This window comes from Belonocnema kinseyi, chromosome 9, assembly GCF_010883055.1.
Source record: "Belonocnema kinseyi isolate 2016_QV_RU_SX_M_011 chromosome 9, B_treatae_v1, whole genome shotgun sequence".
In the NCBI taxonomy this organism is placed as follows: domain Eukaryota; kingdom Metazoa; phylum Arthropoda; class Insecta; order Hymenoptera; family Cynipidae; genus Belonocnema; species Belonocnema kinseyi.
This window is the reverse complement of record NC_046665.1, coordinates 5,358,455-5,380,912: the sequence shown is the minus strand read 5'-3', so window position 1 is coordinate 5,380,912 and position 22,458 is coordinate 5,358,455. Positions and strand designations below refer to the sequence as shown.

The 22,458-nt window shown below is 32.6% G+C and overlaps 1 protein-coding gene across 1 annotated transcript in view; it reads right to left on the bottom strand.

Annotated features, from left to right (window-relative positions):
- The window catches only part of LOC117180394, a 49,958-nt gene extending 28,295 nt beyond the window's left edge, over positions 1 to 21,663 (bottom strand). The window contains exon 1 of the mRNA XM_033372882.1: positions 21,616 to 21,663. The gene's annotated coding sequence lies outside the window, so the exon portion shown is untranslated. The remainder of the gene's footprint in view (positions 1 to 21,615) is intronic.
- Between the last annotated feature and the right edge of the window lie 795 nt (positions 21,664 to 22,458).

Sequence of the window (22,458 nt, the reverse complement as noted above, 5' to 3'; positions counted from 1 at the left end):
ATAATGAAAGTCCGGAAAACACAAAATGCATTTTATATATACAGAGGCATTTATTTATTAAATTTGTTTATGACAATCAAAAAATTATACTTTAGTGTTTTATTTCAACAAAACATTAATTTCATTCGATTTCGCGGGGAAAAACGTGATGAAAAGAACTTCCAAGTTTCAATGTACAGCAATAATCGATTTTTTTCGAAAATTTTGATTATAACAATTGAACAGATTGCACTACCTTCATTTAAGTTATTAGGATTTGTTAATTGATTGTAAATCTATCAGTTTTTCGCCTTCTTGAGATAAAATCAATGAATGCTACAGAACAGGCAGCTCAAATATGAAAAATTATGGTTCTTTGGCATTCTGTAACTTGAATAACAAACAAACAGAGCCTTTTAAGCAAAATCGCCCTCGACAGACCTCTTCAGAATTCAATTAGCTTTAATTTAAAAAAAAAGATGGAATCGGATGAAAATTGTAGGCTCTAGATCATTCTGAACCCCAATTTTCTAATTCGCCGCACTGTCTGTCGGGAGCCCGCATGGATTTCCCTCAAGCCTTGTGGAATCCATGAGGGCAATCCAGACGAGGTCTCTCATGGCAACGACATGCTAATCCATTGGGGTACAACATAGGCTTCCCATATGGATCCCTCATGGTTGCCATCTTGGAAAGCCTCGTGGTTTTATTTTGCCAGTGCTGACATCTGTACTGGGATATCTCTGGGATGATAACACTATTTTGCACTGGGCTGTCAGTGTTGGGTCAGCACTGGATGTCGCTGCTGGCAAAGTACTATCCCAATAGGAAATTCACCATGGGCGCAGTACTGCGTCAATACCAACTAGTACCGTACTGCTATACTCTAACAATATGATAAAAAAGAGATATAAAAAATAAATAATAATTGATTGCGAGCATTTTGACTGCAAATATTAATTGTCTTGTTTTGAGTGAATACATATATTACATTTTTAAACATTATATTACAAATAAAATTTCTAGCGTTAAGGGGTATTGAACCTACATATCTATACCTAAATCTAATGATTAAAAGTCGTGAGTGGTAACCACTGCGCTAAACCGACAAGTTGAAACTCGGTGAAAAAGTCATTCCCATAAGCTACAGTTTAGAAAAGTTGAAGTGCCTTTTAAGCTCTCTTTTTCTAATGATTTATTATTATGCGATGTCATGTAAATGTACAATACACGAACTTTAAATAGGAATATCAATTAAATAATTTTTAAATATATCATTTAATCGATTACAATTTTTCTTCGCGTAATATTCAGAGATCAAAACCTTTTAGCTTCGTTCCAATGACAAGTGATTCTGGAGGAGTTCGTTTTCGAACCGAACCGTCAAATTTTCTGAAGAATTCGATCCGAATTGAACCCTTTCAAAAATATCAATGGTTTGGTTGGAAACAGGCTTCGGTCGAACATCTAACTTCTAAGCGAACCTAACCCTTTTCAAAATAGTAGTTTTGATCCCTAATTATACTAACCGATTTCCGTGAGTCTCAGTCTTATGAGTTTGTTATCAGATAGCGAAAAAGTTCCTGAAATTATGTGAGAAAATTTATGTGTAACAATTTGTTCATTTTGGGACCCTTCAAAAGTATATCAAAGGCTCACTCGATTAGACAAATCCTTAAAAAGTTGGCGTGGCTACAAAATGCAGGTAATCGTACATACTGTTACGAGATGTAACGATCTATTTTTGTAACTTTTTCGACTTGGGAAAAACTCGCCGAGGAACTCATTCTCAAATCATGTGCTCAAGGTCGACAACCAAGGGTAATTATCGAATACCATTTAAAGGACCAACTCCTCGGGAACCGACCAATAAAACCTAGACGAGACCAACCAAGGGTAATTATCGAATACCATTTGACGAAGCAACTCCTCGGGAACCAACCAATAAAACCTAGATGAGACCAACCAAGGATAATTACCTAATCCTCTGGTAGGGGTGGACGACAGGAACAATTACTGAATACGTTTGGGCAGACTCATTTGAGAAAGCAGCATCCGAAATCATATACAAGTCATATATAAGGAATGGATAACCCTAGGAGTCAGTTAATTTTTCCCCGGTCTTCTATAGGAGGGTGAAATTCTGTGCGAACCACTCTTGTAGTAAAGAATCCTTTTTTAGATACCAACGAAAAGAAATAAAGATTGCATTGTGTTTTGAAATATCAAAACAGTGAGTCACTAATTCATTCCTCTGGGATTACTGTTCTAACTCCTGAGAAGATTCTTCTCAGCCTAGAATTAACTAGAGAAAAGTGAGTAAAAATCTGTAAACTCACAAATCACCGTATCTCCAAACTATCTTGTGTAATTTACAGTTTCGTTTGTGCCTTTCAACTTATTTATTATCGTTTAATAAAAAGAATTGTATAATAATAATATTCCCAAGAAATTATCATTGGCATCCTTATCCCACCGGAATTAATTATTCTAACAAACGAGGAAAATAGGGAAAAATAAGGGGAATTTAATTCTTTATTGTTGTTTAATTATTTAGGATATAACATATTCCCTTTATTATTTTTGGTGCATCGGTCGGGAAACCAAAGCCAATCATATTATGTAAAAATATTTTCTTTTTTATATTTATCGTCTAAAACAAATTTACCCTTAGCTTATTTTTGGAAAACTCTATGAAATATCAAATTTTTCTTAATTAAAACATCATAAACACGAAAGATTTTGGAAAACCTTTCTTTTTTTATTTCATATACGATCTGAGTATTTAGTTCTATATTTGTTCAATTGAATATTAATACACGCTGATCTATCCATGTACTACCATTTAAGAATATTTCAACTGGACAGATTATATTGTAATACTAGTGAATTTTTAAAAAATATATGCGTATGCATTTCCAATTAATTCATTATTTTTTCCACATACACACATTGTAAACTTCAGAAAATTATCTGATTCAAGCAGTCATGAAATAAATGAATTAAATTTAAGTGACATACTAACTGAAGAAAATATATTTAGTTCTACACAGAATTATTTTCAAGAACAGGTAAATTCTGAATCTAACAATCTTAATCAAAATCTTGAAGAAAGTTACCATGAAATTCTAAGTTCTAATAATAGTAGTCCATTTAATAATAAAACCGAGAGTTCACTTATAAATAAAAACGAAAATCCCAGTTATCTAGTTCGAAAGCAATTAGATTTACCTGTCTATTTAACCAATAATCAGATTAACGAAATATCAAGTGATATAACCGTAACTAACGGTAATCATTTATTAGTCTGCGAAGTTTCATCTAAAAAACAGAGCATAATCTAACGTGCAGCTCTGCACAAGTGTGCAGTTCTGAATGGAAAGTGTGCAGCTCCGAATTTGTGTTGGGGAGGTACTTTTGAAATTATTTTCAATTAATCAAGTTCGAATAAACTAAAAATAACTTTTGAAAAGTGATTTCTCGAGCGAATGATTTCCTTTTTTTTTTAGTTTTCGTGTAAAGGCTGGGCCGTGCAGTTCTGAAATTTGCTTAGATTATGCTCTGCTCTTGAAATTGTACCAATTTTTGATGGGAAAAACCTTCCCCTTTCAATATTTATTTAGGGATGTGAGGAAGCGAAAGGAATTCTTCCAAACAAACCATTAATTGAAGAAAATATCGTTAAATTAATCTGTAGTAAAATTATTGGGGAAGCAAGAAAAGGAATTTATGGAAATACTTATATTACAGTTGATGGGCTAATCGAAGGATTAAAAGCACTATATGCACCAGCATATAAGTATCCACAAAATCAAGGTCCTCGCTACAAAATCCAATGTAATATGTAATTATTGCAAAAAACCTGGGCGTATAATTAAAGACTGTTGAGTAAGAATAAACAATGTCTTTTCGCAAAAAATTCAGAATCAGCTACTAAACAAGGGAAACTAGAACTCTCTTCTTTGGCAAGGTGCCCCGAAGGAGACTCACGCGAAAAATCTAGTGCATCCGTTTTAGCTAATAAAAATAATTCACAAGGTGAGATAAAAACAGAAAAATGTAATTTAAGTGTGAGCAGTACAATACCTTATATAAAAATAATTACTAAAAGACTTAGATACCCTGTCACCATGATGATAGATACAGGTGCAGCACCAAATTTACTAAAGATAGGCGTGATAAAATTGGACATGACTATTGAAGAAGACGAGCGATTACGTCTCACTGAAATAAATGAACACCCTGTTTTTACTTTGGGTCAAGTGAAACTTGATATTTTTAGACTTTCAACTATTTTCAATTTAATACAAAACGAAGTACCATTTGAACATGATAGAGTATTAGGCACTGCATTTTTTCAACATGACAAAGTGAAAATTAATTATGCAAAAAAAAATTTGGAATTTAAGAAACAATATTACCCTTTCGAATCTCAGGATTACATAACAAAACCTGGTAGATCAATCGCAAATATTTTTGTTGAAGTAATAAATAAAGAACAACTGGTTATATACCTCAACTATCAGTCGGTGATGGAATCTTTATAGGTAATGCGGCTGTTAGTAGCAATAAAGGTTGCGCATATTGAAAGGTAGCAAATACATGTGTACAGTCAGTTAACATCGAAATACCTGAGGTAGAATTGCAAGACTTTAACGGAAGAGAAAAATCCAGAGAAAAAATGTATCAAAATTATCATCATTTAAACTTTTTCGAGCTAGAAATAAGAAATTAGTACGATCCTACCAACCAATTATTGGATAAATTTGTGAATCATGATAACATGAACCTAGAACATTTATTAAAAATCTTTAACATTTCCGGACAACACAGAATAGAGGATTTAAAAAAATTGTTGTGATTGGATCATTTAAATAATGAAGAATCAGCACACGTAATAAAAATAATAACTAAATATGCTAAGCAATTTCAAATACCGGATGAACAATTAGAAGCCACCAATGTCCTTCAACATAGTATACAAATTACTGACGACGACCTTATTATGTCAAGATAGTATAGATTTCCCCCTGTACACAAGGAGGAAATAACTCGGCAAGTTAATGAACTTTTAGAAAACGGCATAGTAACACCATCCTTATCTCCTTACAATACTCCAGTTTGGATAGTTCCAAAAAAATCAAATTCTCACGGAAACAAATAATGGAAAATTGTCTTGGATTTTAGAAAACTGAACGAAAAAACAATAGGTGATTCTTATCCCTTGCCAAATATAACAAAAATTCTTGATCAACTAGACAGTGCTCAATATTTCTTAGTATTTGATTTAGCTTCTGGTTTTCATCAAATTAAATTGCATTCGGGTGATGCTCACAAAACTGCATTGTCCACCCCCTACGGGCATTATGAATTTGATCTTATGCCTTTCGTTTAAAAAATGCCCCAGCTACCTTCCAACATTTAATGGACTTAGCATTAATTGGGTTACAAGAAGCAAAATTGTTCGTTTATCTTGATGATATTGTTTTATATGTTGATACTCTTGAAGAACATGAGAAAAAATTTAATAACCTCATGGACCGATTAAGTGCTGCTAATTTTAAATTACAACCAGACAAGTGCGAATTTTTAAGGTCTGAAGAAGGTTATTTGGATTATATTATTGATAAAGATGTTACACGCCCAGATCCGAAAAAAACTCGAAGCAGTTTGAAAATTCCCTATCCCCAAAAATGAAAAAAATATCAAGCAGTTTCTTGTTTTAGCTGGATATTATCGACGCTTCATTGATGAGTTTTCAAGAATTTCCAGTTCATTAACACAACTTTTAAAAAAGGATATCCCGTTTAATTTGACTGAAAAACAAGAAAATGCATTTGATATTTTAAAGGAAAAACCTTGCGAAGAAACTGTTTTACAGCGCCCGGATTTTACGAAACCCTTAATTTTAACCGCGGATGCTTCTGGATATGCGATAGGAGCAATTTTATCCCAAGGAATTATAGGAAAGGATAGACCAGTAATTTACACTTCGCGCACTTTAAATGATGCAGACAAAAATTCGACACTTAGCAAAAAGAAGCTTTGGCATTTATTCATGGGGTACAACAATTTAGACTTTATCTTTATGGACGAAAATTTACATTAGTTACTGATCATAAACCATTAGTATGGTTTCAGAATTCAAAAGACCCATACTCGAGAGTTACGAGGAGGAAATTAAAATTAGCCGAGTACGACTATGATGTATATAAGGCGGGAAAGACTAACATTAACGGAGACGCTTTGTCTAGGAACCCCATTAATAATCATGAAAATCAAAATATAAGAAATTATATGATACCAACGAAGTCTGAATTTTTTGAATCTGGTAATAATATAGAAGCAAATGGATTAATATCTAGGCAATCTGAAAATAAAAAAGAAAAGGCAGAACTTCGGTCTGCAAGTGAGAAGACGTCGGAGTTTATAAATCTTAAAAAATCAATTGTAAATCTGACAAATATAATTTATCATTTTATAAATAATCCATTCAATGATAATAATTTAGCGTTACAATGGAACGCCATGATAACAGGGGAGCATTAAAAAAGCAAATAAAAAAACAATAAGCAAGAATGAGGAAACTAATCATACGAATAAAATAAAAAAATCTACTAGCCAAGAAATAGAAAAAGAAGATGTAGAAGATGAAGAAAAAGAAAACGAAAAAGGCGAAGAAGAGAAACAATCTGCAAAAAGGGTAAAGGCAAAAAAACGTGGCAGGCCAAGGAAAGTTATCACTGAATTTAGAAGTAAAAACTGGCCTTCTTCCAAAAAAGGAAGGAGAGGTAGACCTCTAAAAATAGAGAAAACTAATGAGAAAGAAGCTAAGAAGAAGCGAAAATGTTATAATAAATCAGATTTTGACCAGGAAATTCAGTCTGATCCAATATATATTCCAGCCGAGGAAACTAAGAATAAAAATATACGAAGAAAGTTAAGTCAGAAAACTCAACTCCTGAAAACTCATAGAAATTAACAAGAGGATTTTGAAGAAATCCTTTTTTACCCAGTTTATGTTCCAAAAAGGAATCCAAGAAGAGAAGCTATATTTAGAAAAATAACCCAGAACGTGTAAGAAGGAAAGAAGAAGAATTGCAATACCTATTGACAAATGACGAAAGCTCTAATAGCTCTCATGATTAACGGGAAGAGGAATTTGAACATTCTGTTGAGAACAAAAACCTGTAGATAAAACAGATAAAATAATTCTTTATGAAAAGGAATCAAAACCGCTTAACAAATATGGAATAAAGGAAGTCTTAAAACAAAAAGTTCCACAGGATAAAAGTATTTTTCTATCAAAGTCCCCATCCGAACCCCCTCCACCCCATACTTTATCAGTTAAACGAAGCACAGCAAGAAGGAACATAATAGAATGCGATGATCAAACACCAATGCGGAAAGACAGTTACACATATTTTATTTTAGTTGACGGAAGCCCTCATGATAACGGTTCAAGAGCTTTAGTAAAAAGAGAAATTTACAAAAATTTGCAAACCTTCAAAGAAGAATCGCAACATACATTAAAAAGGGTCAACAATACCACATAGGTCTGCTTATCGAAGAAGGGAATCTTAGAGAAACTTTCGAAAGTATAAAATTAACAATGTTTTCGTTGTATTCATTAGCAATGAAATTAAATTTAAAAACAATTATTGTAGCTAAAACTACTCAAGTTAGTCATTTACTTTGGGATGAAGTTTTAACAACATTTGATGCAACTTTTGCCGAATCATGTACAAAAATGATAATATGTATGGGTATCACACAATATCCCACAAAAGATCAACGTATCAAATCAATTGAAGAAGCTCATTCCTCTGCAATAGGCGGCCACAAGGGAATTACAAAATTTTATGATATATAAGAATACGTCAAAATTATTTTTGGGGAAACATAAAAATTGACATCCAGAAGCACATTCAAGTATGCTTACAGTACCAGCTAAAATTTATACGTATTAATATGAAAAACCCAATGGAGACAACGAACCACGGCCTTTCACCCTCAATCTAACGGATCTATTGAGAGGTCATATTATGTTTTAGGCGAATATTTAAAGCAGGTTGTCAGCAAGAATGCTGAATGGGATAATTGGCTAGAGCTTGCTACATTTTCATACAATACAAGCATACACGAAGAAACAAAGTGTACTCAATATGATCTAATTTTCAGAAAACTAGCGCGTTTCATGAAAAACTAGAAACAAATGATCATTACTTGAAAAAATTAATAACATGTCTACATGAAATGCGCGAAATAGCCCGAAATAACGTAATATATGCAAAGGAGAAGTCAAATGTCTACTATGATAGAAAATCTAATTCACAAAACTTGAAGGCAGGAGATAATGTTTTCTTATTAGAAGGTGGGAAAACACGCAAATTTGCAAACTAATATTCGGGACCATACGAAGTTTTCGATGTGTTAGCAAAAGGCAATGTGAAAAAGAATGTAAAAAATAAAACAAAAATATTCCATATAAATAGACTTAAACTACCCAGAATACCTATCAACGACACACAATAAGAAAAATATTAACCTAATTGCAGAAAAAAAGGATTTCGAGAATGGACTACGCTCACCGACAGAAGATCGAGAAATACATTGATTTATATAATAAAAGAACACTCTTCCAGATAATGGAATTTGCAATAGGCGGCTTCTTAGTGATCATGTGGGTGGTGTCAAGGACGAACCTAATGGAAGGCTTCATAGGATACGATTGTGGGTCCTCTCAGTTAAACATTACAACATTATCGCTGTTAGAGGTAGGAGAATGTGACATACCCAAACCTCAAATTCATATATCACCAACATATATCCAATTAATACAAATCAGCCGATTTACATTACAAAGAGTTATACAATCTAAAGTTGAAATTGATCGTACAATTCTATACTGCGGTTTACACTCTCACACTTCTGCACTAAGTAACGGTATGAGTCAGTACATACACAAGGTTACTCAGGATGAATGTGAGAAAATGCATTTAGCAAGAACTCTCATTATCACTGCAACAGCACAGTTATCAAAATCATAACTTGATACGACCTCACATCATACAGTACTATTAGCAGGTGACTTGCAACAAAATGGATATTGTTCAGGTACCCAGTTCTCAGACCCTTTTGGTACCTGGTATAACGTTATAGTTCAGGCTAAAGTCAAAGTAACATTATTAAAACATTATGCCCAAGTAAATATAAATACAAATAAAATACACATACAGACGGGAGTTGTTTGTTCACTTACTGAAACTCAATGTATGCATAGAGAAGGTGAACAAACATTTTGGAACGCATTACCAGACGATGTATGCAGCTTTAAAAAATATGAAGTTTTATATGAAGACATGACAAATAGAACAATTGATAACAGTACTCAAAATTCGGCAATATTGTATTCTCTAACAACCCAGGATATAATCTTTGTATTGTTACGTACCGAGCAAATAGGCGAGGGTAGAATGAAAATTTGGAAAAAGAGACCAGAGTGCTGATTATGTCAGGGTGGTAAGGCCTGGAAATTTAGTTTTGTTTGTGGGTACGTTGTCACTTATCAGTTCTGTGCGAACTGTGTCAATTTCGGTATTATTAAATGAATGAGAGAAAAGTGGACTCATCAAAGGTTTATTATAAAGATTATAGAAAAGATTACTGTTATAAAAATATTAACTTACATGAACCTTCCTTTGCAAGAAAGGGAAAGAGAGAGTTGATTTGTCGATTGGATCTGCGTGTATAGTGTAAGGCAGCGACGAAACTTTACTGGATGTTTGTTTGGGCGAACGATACACAAGACGTTTCACAAGGGGTATTGCGATACAAGGCCCTAAACAGCGGCCCATCCACACTTGAGTTCTTTCGTGAACGTTAACACAACGGACTTTATTTGGAAACGACTCAATTACCGACGACAGAAAGTCTCAGCCGCCGGGACTTTAGTTCTCAACACGGTGATTCGTTGCTAGGTTCTCAGAACCTCTGGCACGCGATTCGTTTGTGATAACAATCAGTATGAATGCCGAAAGACTCAAAACTTCGAAGATTTGTTGCTAGATCCTGCAAACCTCTGGCACGCGATTCGTATATCAAAGTTGAGCGACGTTGTCGGTATGATTCTTGGAACTAAAAGACGATTTACGAGGTTAATGCTGGGGTTTATGAACGCTGGGGGCTTCGGAAAAGTCACGTAGAGGTGCATTTGTAAATTGTCACGTAGAGGTCCATTTGTAAATTGGCACACCCTGACAATTCAGAGAAACGTTGCTTAATGCGCGAGACTCTCGATATTTTTGTTTAATATGACTTGAAGTTTTGACTAATGTTTTATACCCACCGCATCGGTCAGTAATGGTAGTGGATAAGTAATACGTTTGTTCAACCGCAGTGTTCGACGCTCGCATTGTCTCTTCTCTTGGCCTTTCAGGGATATAAAATATCTCAAGGGCATTTTTTTCGGTGACCACGTGACTAAACTAGTTCCCGGTTATGAGCATTTTTTTTGGTGTTCACGGTGTCCACACGAATTGAGATATCGCGTTTAAAATTTGTCAGATTAAATAAAAGGCCCTAAAGAACGTATTTATACATCAATATGTTTATAATTTTAAAGAAAGTTTATTTATAAATTGATGAAATAGGATATTACCATTCGAGTTATAGCACTTTGCAGATAATGTTTGGTTTGATGCATTTCAGATTGTTTGATTCGCGTGTATTGAGCACTGACTCAAATTTTGAAATTAATCGTGTACACCTTAAAAAAATTAATATAAGCAATAAAATTTGCACATTCGTTGAAAATAAAAAATTTAGTATCTGCACACACGTAATCTATCATTATTTTTGGAGCATTTTAGCGATTTCTAGCGGAGAAAAAAGGAAACTTTGAACGTCGATAAAGTCTAGATCACGTGACTAAGTTCGTTCATGAAATTTTTGTGTAGAGAATGAAATGATTTTCATTTTTTTTTGTCCTCAATAGCTCCACATAGATTGAGATATCGTGTTCAGGATTTAGGAAGTTATACAGAAAGCACTAAGCAACGTTTGTATATATATCAAAATGTTCATAATTGCGAAGAAAGTTTTCTAGTGAAATACTACAGGAATAGGAAATGAACTTTTAACATCGATAAAGTAGATGCTTCGATTTAAAAAAATCGAGGAACATCTTAGAATGTGATACTCGAAAATCCGTCCAAGTTTCATCTTGAGAAATGTGTATGTTCAGAAAATAATTAAAATTTCTAATGGTTATATATTCTTGTGGATTTTTTGTACTGGTGTGAAACAATCCTAAGAATAAAAATAAAATTTCGCTCGGGGGCGAAAGACAAGGCGAACCCGACGCTGAGTCCCGCTCGTTGGTTCACTGTCAACAATAGTTATCAGCTGATCGATTCAACGTCAAAAATTATGGAAGTTGGTTGGAGAACTCCAACGAGTAAGGTTTAGCACATTGCTGAGGTTGACATATTTCCAATTTGAAATTTATCTTTTATTTTCAGGACCAACAAAATTTAAATCATTTCACACAAAAATTTCATGAACGAACTTAGTCACGTGATCTCGACTTTATCGATGTTCAAAGTTTCTTTTTTTATCCGCCAGAAATCGCTAAAAATGCACAAAAAATAATGATAAGTTACGTGTGTGCAGATACTTATTTGTCTAATTTGTCTTATTTGCCTAAAAAAGTGAAGTGAAAATTAATACAGAGATTTTGAACTGTTTTCGTGTTTTCTACAATTTATTATAAAAAATTTGCGAACATTCTTTTAGAAAATTATCACGATCGTCAACATATTCCACATGTGCAGTGAAGATAGAAAACCTTGTGTCTCTTAAAAATCGGTTAGTGCACCTTCTATGGTTTTTAAAATTTAAACGATATTAAAAATATTAAACTATTTAAATTTAAAATCAAATTAAATTACATTTTTTTAAATTTAAACTCAGTGCAATTCTTTGAAAATATTATTTGTGAAATTGTTGGAGTCGAAAAGTCACTTCATAGCGAAAATTTTGTTTCTAGTGTTCTGCTAGCCATCGAGTGATTAATCAAAATGGACTCACTGGACTGCAAGAAACTTATTCAAATTGATGAAGATGCCTATGAAGTATTGCATGAAAATGCAACAACTTCCGAAATCGCCTACTGGACACATCAGTGCACACAGGATATTCGGAGGTTAAAAAAAATTCTGAGGCTGGGAAAGGAGCATCTCTCTCTGGGGAAAAAAAAATAAATTGCAGTCAACAATTGGTCTACTGACATGCAAAAACCGCACATTCAAGAAACTTCCGAAGAGTGGAACTGGCGTGAATGAAGGTTTGGATAGGAAAGGAGACAGAATCAGATGACAGGATCTGTAGTCTGCTTTTAAAAGTCGAGTCAGAACAGGTTTGGTTATAAATCTAACACATAAAGATTTAGATGCTTTTTTCATGGATTCAAAAACAATTATTACACATAGACTAGAAAATGCTTTGAAAACTTTTGTGGGGGGCTTAAAAACGACTGCTATTCTTGCAGCAAAATTTAGTGCTATAGAAGAGGGTAGGGAAATCTAATCAATAAAATTTTTTAATACTTAAAATGAACTTATTTTAGAATCAACCGAAATAAATGAATGGTTTGAAAGTAAGGTTAGAGAGCAACTTTTAACTAAAGTAGAGGAATTCCAGCAAAAAAAGTCTGGCTGAAGAGTAAAAGAGATTATAAATTTAAATGTTAATATAAATAGATTCGCACCTTTTGCAGTAGACTCATCATCTTTTGTGCGATTACTTAAATTTATTAGAGAAAAAAGAGCAGTTGTAAGTGTTGAGAACAGTGATGAATACTGTTTTCTCTGGTCGGTAATGGCCACTCTTTGCCCTGCTGACAAGAACATAGATCGCGTCTCTTCCTACCCACATTTCGTTACGCTCTTGAAACGTGATGGAATCAACTTTCCCGTCACTTTTCAAGATATCAAAAAATTTGAAAAAATGAATCAATTGCGTATAAATGTTTATGGTATAGAATATGAGGAAAATAGGAAAAAGGATGAGATTGTCCCCCTTTATATAAGCAATGAAATATCAAAATGTCTTACAATTCACCTGCTAATGATTGAAAATACTGATTTTGATTATGATAATAATGACCATGAAAGTAATCCAGTGTATGAATTAGCATGGATTAAAAATCTCCCTCGACTCATAAGATCTCAATTTTTTAAAAACGATCATCGCACATGGTTCTGTGATAGGTGCTTGTGTCACTTTAAACTTGAAAATTCTCTGATTAACCATAGAGCTGATTGTGAAAATCTAAATAATTGTAGAGTAATGCTTCCAACAGAGGAGGATGGTAGGAACATATTAAAGTTTAAAAATTACAGATACAAAGAAAATATACCATTTGCAGTATATGCAGACATTGAATGTTTGCTGGAACCAGTTACAAATTTACAAACAGATAAAACGGTGTATTAAAAGCATATCCCTACTAGTGTTGCGTATTATACAAAATGCAGTTTTAACGATTCGGTCTCAGAACATAAAGTATACCGTGAAAAGGATTGCATTGAATGGTTTATAAAAGTATTAAAAGATTTAGCGTTAAAAGCAAATTCTCTTTTGAAAAATCCAGTACCAATGGAAAAATTAACTTCTAAGCAAAAACAAGATGTTCAAAATGCAAAATTATGTCACATTTGCGAAAAAGGTTTTAAGAAAGGTGATGTTAAACATCGCGACCACTGTCACTGTACAGATAAGTACCGTGGTCCAGCACATAGAAGCTGCAACATTAATTACAAAGACTCTCATATTATTTCAGTATTTTTTCATAATTTGGCTACGACTCACATTTTTACATTAAAGAATTAGCACAAAGTTTTGAGGGACATGCCTCCTTACTACCTGTAAATAAAGAAAAGTACATCTCATATACAAAAGATGTTCCAAATACTAAAGTTAAACTCAGATTTATTGATTTTTTCCGATTCATGCCGAGTAGCGTAGAAAAATTAGCCTCATATCTCAATGACAGCGAAAAAACAATAACTAGAACATTTTGTAAAAATGACAGTGAATTCAATTTGTTAACAAGAAAAGGTGTCTTCCCATACGACCACATTGACAGTTGGAAGAAATTAGTGGAAGACAGTTTACCTCCAAAAGAGGCATTTTATTCTAAATTAAACGATCGCCACATTTCTGACGAGGATTATCAACACGCGTGTAAAGTGTGGGACACGTTTAATTTGCAAAATTTAGGGCAGTATTCCGATTTGTACCTGAAAACCGATGTTTTACTTTTGGCTGACAAATTCAGCGCCGTCATTCGGTAATCCAAGATTTCTAATAAAATCATTCAGTTCTAGTTGCGACACTAATATTGGAACCTTCAATTTCATTTTATGTACGCCATATTCGTCATCTTTTTCGATATTTTCATCGGAATCACCAGAACTATTTTCTGTTCGATCACTGGTTTCACTACCGTCTCCATGACGTTGACTTTCAGCTTCCATTCTATCATCTTCTAAAGCGCTTAAATCAGTCTGATGTGCATTTTTGTTGATTTCAATTGCTCTTGTGACTGTGCACACATTAATGTACGAAATGTTATTTTTATTTTTGGCGTTGAACACTTTGACGGAATTCATGCAAAAGTAGCAGTCCTTCGCAATAACGGGTTTTTTTCCATGTGGTTGGTGTAGAGTACTTGCGGTACTTTTCGTTGTTTGAATTTTTTAGACAATACAACATAAGTCTGCAGGAATTGCAAATGACGTGAGGAACCCATTTTGTTTCTTGATGCAGCAATTTACGGTCAAAACACTTTTCGTAAAAACTTTTCACTTCCTCGTCGATTGATTTTCGCAAACTGCTCACTTCATATTTACTGCAAATTTAACATAATGAATCTGAGTTATTCTTGCAGGCATACGATTGAGAAATGCTCGCGGTTTTTTTCCTTGTAGCATGAGACTCTACACCAACCAAGTGATCCATTGATGAAGAGCTACGGTTGCATGATGACGACGTCGGAGAGCCCGCTTTCCCACCCTGACCAGACGTCGATACTGGGGTTTTTTCCTGCATCGTAATACACTTTTTACCTGTATCTGCCATGAAGGCATGAACGCCGTTTACCCAAGGACTCAGCCAATGTGGATCCGTTGCCCACCGTCACCACGTGGAGGAGCCCTGGTTACAGACACAGGCGAATAATGCTAGCAACAAGCGGTTACGAAACTCCAGACATTTACTGCTATTAATGTCAAAATATGAAAGTGCGCCAGAAAAGGGTGGCCAGCGTAATCTGTTAGGTTAGGTCAGGTTTTGTTAGGTTAGGATTTAAGACTGAGAACCGTACGCTTACATAGCTACACGTGTGGTTGAAATTCATTCGGCTAGGTTAGGTTAGGTCAGGTTTTGTTAGGTTAGGATAGGTTAAACTTCTATGTAGGTTAAGCCGAAGCTGAATGAAACGGTACCGCAAACACAACGGGGCAGCACAATGAGTTTAATTGTGTTACGTGAAGTTAAGTTAGGTTAGGTTATGTTAGGTCAGGTTTTTTTAGGTTAGGATAGGTTTGACCTCTTTGCAGGTTAGGCCCTAGCTGATTCAAACGGTACCGCAAACACAACGGGACAACACAATCAGTTTAATTGTGTTTCGTGAGGTTAGGTTAGGTTAGTTAAGGCTAGGTTAGATTTATTTCTAGGTTAGGCTCGAGTTGACCAATTCGATGTAGGACACATTTGCTACTGGGAAAATATGCTTCCAGAGCTTTACATGTAGTTCAATCAATTTCTGTTAATTCAGGTTAGGTGAGGTCATGTTCTGTTATGTTAGGATAGGTTAAACCTCTATGTAGGTTAAGCCGAAGCAGAATGAAACGGTACCGCAAACACAACGGGACAACACAATCAGTTAAATTGTGATTCGTGAGGTTAGGTTAGGTTATGCTAGGCTAGATTTATTTCTAGGTCAGGCTCGAGTTGACCCATTCGATGTAGCACACATGTGCTACTGGGAAAATATGCTTCCAGAGCTTTACATGTAGTTCAATAAATTTCTGTTAATTCAGGTTAGGTGAGGTCAGGTTCTGTTGGGTAAAGTTATGTTAAATAAGTTGATATCAGGCAAGGCTTGATCCTTCACAGTTGTCGACATGTTTTTGAAGTGAAAATTTGCATCACTGGCATTATTTTAAAATTTATTTGCCTCAGTGCATGATTTTTCGTCATTTTTTGAGGTTATGGCTCAACCATGACGTGATGGGTGATTTTTGATACCGAATATGAATTCAGCGCCCCAAAATCCATAGGAATACATATGTCTTGTTACCAGATCCGCATACCTTTTTTGTGTGGCTGCGTCATTTTTGAGAGAATAATTCATCTTTGTTTTCTACAAAAATTGAATTTTTATCAAGAAATGATTGTTTATTTCCCAAGGAAAAAATGATTTCTTATTTTTAAAAAAAAACTAAAAACCCGAGTTTTCCGCAACATAGTTCGTCTTCCAACCCAACTTCTGTCAACTAAACTCCAGAATTTTCGATCAGAAACATGAATTTCCAACCTAGTTTTTGTATTTTTAATGTAACTGAAAAAGATAACTTTTGAATTAAAAACGGAATGGTTGAAATTTCAGTTTTAAAAATTAATTTACGACTACACAAGTAAATTAAAATAATTCTATTCTCTTAAATGTTCTATTCATACACATTTATTTTATTTTACGAGCGTGTAATTGTTCTAACGTTTAAATGAAACAATTCTCAATGAGAGATGTGTTGAACTTTCATTTTAAACGCTTAAAATTCAAAACTGGTCCAATGTCAATATGTTTATATAATTTTTTTTTTAAATTAACAAATGGTAATGCATAACTAAATTTGTTGAATATAATTTGAGCAAGATCAGATGAAAAAAACAATTTATTTCTGCTTGAACACGCCGAAAATATGCTTTTGTTTATTTAATTTGTACGTAAAATTAACAAATGTTAATTAATAACTACATTTGTTGAATGTAATTTGAGCAAGAACATATGAAAAAACGATTTATTTTTGCTTGAGAACGCAAAAAAAATGCATTTGCTTACATAGTTTGTTCGTAAAATTAACAAATGTTAGTGCAGGACTAAATTTGTTGAATATAATTTGAGCAAGATCAGATGAAAAAACGATTTATTTCTACTTGAAAACGCCAAAAATATGCATTTCTTTATGTAATTTGTTCTTAAAATTAACAAGATTTAATGCATAACTAAATTTTTTAAATATAATTTAAGCAATATCAGATGAAAAAACGATTTATTTTTGCTTGAGAACGCCGAAAATATGCATTTGTTTATATACTTTGCTCTTAAAATTAGCAAGTGTTAATGCATGACTAAATTTGTTAAATATAATTTGAGCAAGATCAGACGAAAAAACAATTTATTTTTGCTTGAGAACGCCGAAAATATGCATTTGTTTATATAATTTGTTCTTAAAATTAACAAATGTTAATGCTCTCTATCTCTTTCTCTGAAAACTATTGATCATTAGTGATTCATGTAAAAAAATATTAAACCCCAAAAAACAGTTTCTTGAAAAAACGGAAAAATTTTGTAATACTTTTCGTTGTAGCAATTAATTTTTAACACAAAAACCAGTATTTTTATAAAGTAATTAATCTTTTAACCCCAGACGTGAATTTTGTACTAAAGAAATAATTTCCTACAAAATATTAACATATTTTCTACAAGAAGGTTAATTTTCCAAGAAATACTAAATTTTTGGACAAAAAAGAAGAATGTTCAGCTGAATTAAAAAAATTTTTACTTTAAAAAATTAATTGTCATTAAATTAATTTTTAATACAATAGATTAATTTTCAGCCAAATAGTTAAAATATCAAATAAAAAGTCGAATATCAAGCCAAATAATTGAATTTTAAAACAAATATTTTCAAAAAAATAGTTAATATTTTTATAAAATAGGTGTATTTTGAACTGACATAATTAAGTTTCCAGTAAAAAATTTATTTTTTACTAAATAGTTTAATTTTGAAGAAGAAAAAAGCTATGACTTTGAAAGAATTTAGTTGACTTTTTCATCTATCTTTTCTCCAATTATTATTTCTTATCTCCAATCAGCCGGAAAGGGACGTAGTTTTGAAGTCTGGTTTTGTAACTGAATCTTTTTCATGCTCATTTAGCATAGAATTAGTCATAAAAAAATATATTTCTGTTCAGTCTTAAATGAAAAGTAATAACATTTCGAAACGAAGAGATGAAATTTGAACTGGCTAAATTTATAAATCACTTGAAAATATAATTTAAGAATAAAAGAGTTTTCAACTAGAAATGAATTTTCGAAAAATGTATATGAATTTTTAACAAAATATATTAATTAATTAATTAATTAAATACTAGAACTATATCGTGACATTTTGACATAACATTGTCCATTGAAACAACAAGTTATAAAAAATTCATTAACTTTAGCCACTCAGGCACCTGGTGAGTTCGCATTCCATTTAATGAAAGAACCAGGTTATATGTCAATTTAAGCAGGCGAGGTAGTGCATATAGTAAAATTCGTACCGGTAGGGGTACTTATAGAAAGACAGAGGAGTGTTATTTACAACTCCCTGTATTTTAGGAAAATAAAACATATTTTGGCTCCCCACATACACGTTTTAACACCAGTAAGTAACCAAATCGATTGCAATACATTACTACCATCCATTTACCAATGAGGAAACAAGTGGTTTCAAAGGTTACCCAACTTAGTCCCAGACTTAGCCCTATTTTAGACAGACTCAATAAATAAAATAGCTGAATCTACACGACGTATTTGAATGGACTTTCCATCCTATAGGAGCAGTTTGGGATTCAGCTACTAACTTATTACTGCGTTTAGGAACGAGCAGGCCACCGCAAAAAGATAGTTCGTCAGAAAGAAGGCCATCGGCCCCACAGGAAAATAATAAGCTTCTCGACCAGGCTAGAAACATTGGCGACGAGAGTCCCAGTTACAGAAAAAAAACACACTTGTGACGAAATCTTAGATAATGAGGATAAAGGCGTAAACATACAACGCTATCCAAAAACGGAATTACGAAAAATTGCCACATATTAACACAGTTCTTTCCATTTATAAAAACCACATATCATAATTACCGCAGAAAGTTTTATGACCTTACTAAAAGATATACTTAAAAAAAGAAGAAACTACCCCTACCCTTTGTACAAATTTACATTGTTGAGTATCGGACAATTTTTACTATTCGCAAGTTTGAGCACGCCTGTGGCGCGCGACTTTTTATTCTCACGCTTCGCGCTCGATAATGCATTTCTCTTTTGTTAAAGCTCCTTTCGCTTTAACGAATACATTCTCATCACATATCTCGCGCTTCGCACTCGAGTTTATCCCCTGAAATTTTATATCATTCCCATAAATGTATATTATTATAATTCGTAACTTGCATTGGTACTAAAACAGACGAAATTTCATTGTCTCGTTTAAAAAAATGCGCATTCTTTTTAAAAAATTTGGTTATTCAACGTTTTATTTCAACTGTTGTCGTTTTTCCATAAACTGAATTTGCTCATTTCCAATGTTTTCTTTATGATTTTAACTTTACACATACACTGCGAAAAAAGTACTCTTGAATCAAAAGTTCCGGTGCTTTTGAATTCCTCATTATTAATACGATAGTTAATGTCAATGGTCCAATAAATTTTGCTTTGAGAGAAATAATTCGAGTTTTTGAATCAAAAATGCATTACTATAGATTAAAAGATTGACAATTATATGAAGCTCAAGCATATCAAGTTAAGGAAAATAAATGCACATTTATTTCAAGAAAAATTTGTATTTAAAGTGTTAAATATACTTTTGAATTGACAAAATCTCTTTTCAACTTCTAGAGAAAATTATTTCAGCGAAACAAAGATACTTTCGATTTGATAGTATTTTAAGTCATCTGTATATTCCATTATCAGATCAAGATATGTATTTCTTTCTAAGGTACAAGATTTCAATCTGAAGAAAAATCTTGTTGTATGGAACAGAAATGCACATGTTTAAAAAAATTGCGTAACTTTCTGTAAGGCATAGTAAAATCGAACCAAAAGTATTAAACCTCTTCAATCTATTAAATATTTTTCGCGATTCATGAGCGTATAAAAATTGATTAAATTATTATATTTTCGAATCTTCCAAAAAAGTTTGAACACCATCAAAATCAGCTGGAAATATATACGAAAAACACTGCAACACATTTCTAGCCGATGTGATTGGTGTATTGAAATTTGTTTCAAAGTTTGAACATTTTTTGCTGACTATTATTATTTTTTTAATGAAATGAACAAATACTTTTATCAGAGAAATCTCTTCAATTTTCTAAACTGTATAAAATAATTTTCAAAAAATTTAAATAACAATAATAAAAAGAATGTATTTCTGAATGAGAAATTTTGTTTAAAAATTGCATAGTCTTTAAACTAATTTCCTTATAAAATTTTTATACAATTATTGTTATTTAAAATTCAGGGGGTTATTTAAAATTCAGGGGGTCTCAAAACGTGGACATTTGACAAAAACTAGGGGGGGTGGGTCAAATTTTACACAAATCTAATACTTTCTCTGATGAGAATGAGAAATTCATGATACTAAATACAGCATGCGACAAATACTTAGCTAATAAAACAGCAATAAATAATCTAGTTTCAATTTTAAAGAAAATACTAATTCAATTCGACATTTTAAGAACAACCCGTTTGGAATAAATATTTTGGAAAAATTGCGAGAGTTCTGTACAGAAAGAAAACTTTCTCGACCAAAACATGCAATTATGCACATCAGAACATCAGATAAAGAGATCGCCTGGGTGATAACATGTACTGTAGGAGATATTAAGCAGACAGGTGTGCCAGACAGCCTCATAGTAGCAACAGCTTATGCGGCCTTGAAAGTATTATTAACCTTATGTAATATCGGGAAACACACAACATCCTCTGTTGAATCAATTAGTAATTCACTTAAAGAAATTAACATTATGAATAATGCGACCAATACCTATTTGCCTTCATTTATCCGAGAAGGAAGCTCAAAAAAAATTATTACAGAAAATTCTACTCAAGGAAAATATCAAACTAATACAGAGTCTCAACAAGAAGAGGATATTAGAAAAACTAATTAACGTAGGTGCCTCTACCTCTTATGCTCAACAATAAACTTCTTATAATACAAAAAATAAAATTACAAAATTTAATAACCCCAATAACTGATGCGAAACTATCAAGCAAAAAAGGACAAACTTGTTAATAAAGAAAAAATACAACCACTGCGAACAAAATCAAAATATGGTCGAATCACCCAAGGAAATTTTAAAGTAAAAAAGACCTTTAAGAAATGTTATTTTTGTGAAAATCAACCCCTAAACCATTATAATAAATTAAAAAAAGTTATCAAAAAAACTCCATACGAAAAACAAAAAGGAATACTGTGAAGTACCATGAATTAAATTTGTTTCCCTCTCCTTTCTACAATTACTTTGCATGAATTTTTGTTATGAAAAATATATATAATTTCTCTTTTCTCTTTATCATTGTTACTACCTTGTCAACGAGACTATCGCAGGTCCATATCCGTGAGCATATAGTAGGAGACGATGTAAATGACTGGGTTGCGCGGGCAAACCATTTATCCTCTTCTGAATTTAAAAACTCGAAGGTGCACGATTGCCGGTCGAAACACTTCGGCGGTTCTATTTATATCTCTATCTGCTTTGACATAAGATGAAGAAATTGAGATTTTAATATTTCCAGATTTCGATGCTGGCGATTCTCATGATTTGAATTCTTCGCGCGCCTCTTTATATGCGTATATTCTGAGGTTACGCTATTTCAAGTATAAAATATAAATTATATAAATATTAATACTAATATATATATATACATATATAAACATATACATATATTATTGATGATAATATTATAATTATGTTATATTATATTAGTCTTATTTATGCCTTCATCCGCATTTGAAACAAATTGGCGATTTTGGAATTCATCTCGTTTGGATAAAAACTCAATTATTTGATTGGAAAATTAATTATTTTGTTGAAACTCTAACTATTTTGTAAAAAAAGTTCTCTTTTGTATAAAAAATTCAACTACTTTGTTAAAATTTGTATTTTTTTATTTGAAGGTTCATCTCTTTCGTTGAAAATACATTTTTGAAATTAACAATTAATCTATACCATTTTTGGTTAAAAAAATCATGTATTTTGTTAAAAATTCTTCTTTCTTTGAAGAAATTATATTGTTTTATGGAAAATTTACACTTTTTGATTAAAAATTACATTTTTCGGTTCAATTATCAACTGTAAATATTTTTTGGTTGAAAAGTCGTTTTTATTGTAAATGCAACTATATTGTTAAAAATCATAATTTTTAGGT